The sequence below is a fragment of the Microcebus murinus genome, chromosome 15 (genome assembly GCF_040939455.1).
Source record: "Microcebus murinus isolate Inina chromosome 15, M.murinus_Inina_mat1.0, whole genome shotgun sequence".
Taxonomy (NCBI): domain Eukaryota; kingdom Metazoa; phylum Chordata; class Mammalia; order Primates; family Cheirogaleidae; genus Microcebus; species Microcebus murinus.
Genome location: NC_134118.1, coordinates 6,140,371 through 6,142,314, shown reverse-complemented (window position 1 = coordinate 6,142,314; position 1,944 = coordinate 6,140,371). Strand labels below are relative to the sequence as shown.

The 1,944-nt window shown below is 46.3% G+C and overlaps 1 long non-coding RNA gene across 1 annotated transcript; it reads right to left on the bottom strand.

Annotated features, from left to right (window-relative positions):
* Positions 1-302: 302 nt before the first annotated feature.
* On the bottom strand, positions 303-1,677 carry LOC142876391 (uncharacterized). The gene is made up of 2 exons (XR_012923290.1): positions 1,438-1,677; positions 303-500 (listed from the first exon to the last, which is right to left on the bottom strand). It is a non-coding gene; the product is annotated as an uncharacterized LOC142876391 (long non-coding RNA).
* Positions 1,678-1,944: the final 267 nt, after the last annotated feature.

Genomic DNA, 1,944 nt, shown 5'->3' with positions numbered 1-1,944 from the left:
AAGGCGTGAGGCGAGTAGGCTTGCCAGAGTAGGATCAGCAGAACCTACTGTGAACGGCGGGGTGCGCGGCAGGACAGCTGCATGGGGGACCGAGGAGAGGACGCCATGCAGCTGCTACTCTACCCGATCTGGACCCACGGTGCCGGAGGATCTACCACCCGCCGTCTTGAGTGGAATGCTTAAATTCCAGCTAAACAAACCAATTGTAGGGACCAATTCAAGGGCAAAAAGCCTAATTCATTATGAGAAGGAGTGTATCAGTGCTAGAATCATACGAAGTAACAAAACCCTCCCCAAACTCATTCTCTTAAAAAAAAGTATTCATTTATTCTCCTTGATCTGTACGTTTTCCTGGGGAAGGTCATCTTTTCTGGGCTCCATGGGGCATGCTGCTTCAAATGTAGGTCTCGCTGGCTTTGGCTGGGGGCCTCTGTTCCATCTCATTCTGCGCTGAAGTAATAGTTACTTGAAGAAAGTGCATCTCATGAAGTTGGCAGAACCTGGAGAACAATCCTCATCACGTAAGTGCTCTTCAAGCCTTCAGTCACGTCACATCATTAACATCATCTTGGCCAAAGCAAACCCTACGGCCACACCCAAAGTCAACGGGCAGGGAAGTATACTCTGCTCATAAGCGTGAAGGTAGAGTGGAAGTGAATATTTCTACAGGGTAATGTGGTCTACTATAAGGAAATATAATAATAGAAGAGTTTTCTCCCCCTGTGTAACTCTGCAGGGCACATTATTATAGGTTGTGCAACCAGACAGGGAAATGAATGTACTACCTCAAGCAAGATTGCTGCAATATTCAAACTCAGTAGAGTGTAGAAACAATTCCAATTCCACTGAAAATTCCCAACATTGTATAAGTTAGAGGTTGCAAGGCTAGTCCTACAGGACTCATTATTTCATTCTAGACTTTATGTCTAAAGTTTCTATAGCCACTGCCAGGTGAGCAGTGATACCTGATGTATGATAATGTGGACCAAATGGTTAAGCATGTGAATCGCAGAGAGACCAGACACAAAACACACAATTCAGTCATTCATGAATTTTCTACCAGAGTGTAACTTCTGATTCAAATAACAGCATAAATATTTACCCTCTTGCTGTGTACAAGTAATTCTGTATTTAGCTTCAACTGTTATTAATCACTATCTTATATAACTCTGGTTTTAACTTCCAGACTTGAGGTTAGAAGCCTCTGGGGATGTACACGGGACTCTTGGCATTTGGCCCCAGCGCTGCAGCTTCAGAGCAGTTTTCTCAGAGAAGCCCTTGCTAGCGACTTGCATTTGTAATTTCCTTCTGTCCCCAGTCTTACAGCCCCATACCCTTCCTCCACAGCCTTCATAAAGTTTCTGATATTTGGCTGCAAAGTGCCAACTTCACAGACACCCTCGGAACATTTTAAAAGGTTTTAGGTATGTTGCTGACCTTTTAAAGTAGGTGAGATTTCAAGTCAAAATCCAGTCCTCTGGTTTTCCTTGGAAGGTCAGCAGATCTGTGTGCTGCGGGCCTGAACCTGTGGGCTGTGATGACTGGCAGGGCCCAGTGCTACCCCCTGCACCTGGGCTCGAGTCTCCAGGTCAGTCCCAAACCTCCCTTAATTTACATTGTCGGGTTGGCCCGGGAGGCCCTTAAGTTGCCATCCTGCCTTCCATCTTTGCACCGTCTTTGCTTGAATGACAGCCTCTCTCCACCCCGTGTAATCACTCTTGTGCACAGCTTCCTCTCTGCCGCAGAAGTGAAATTGATCTGTCTCTCCCCTCCATCTCTGCTGCGGCTCATCCCATATATCCTCATAGGTGAGAAGACGGCTCTCCGTGTCAGCATAAAAGCCTGTGGTGGCTGCTTTTCAAGCAGAAAAATATCTCCCTGGCCATCATCCAACCATCTTACCACCCAGCTTTCTTGGTGGCCTCTAAATCTCAGTTTGTTTCA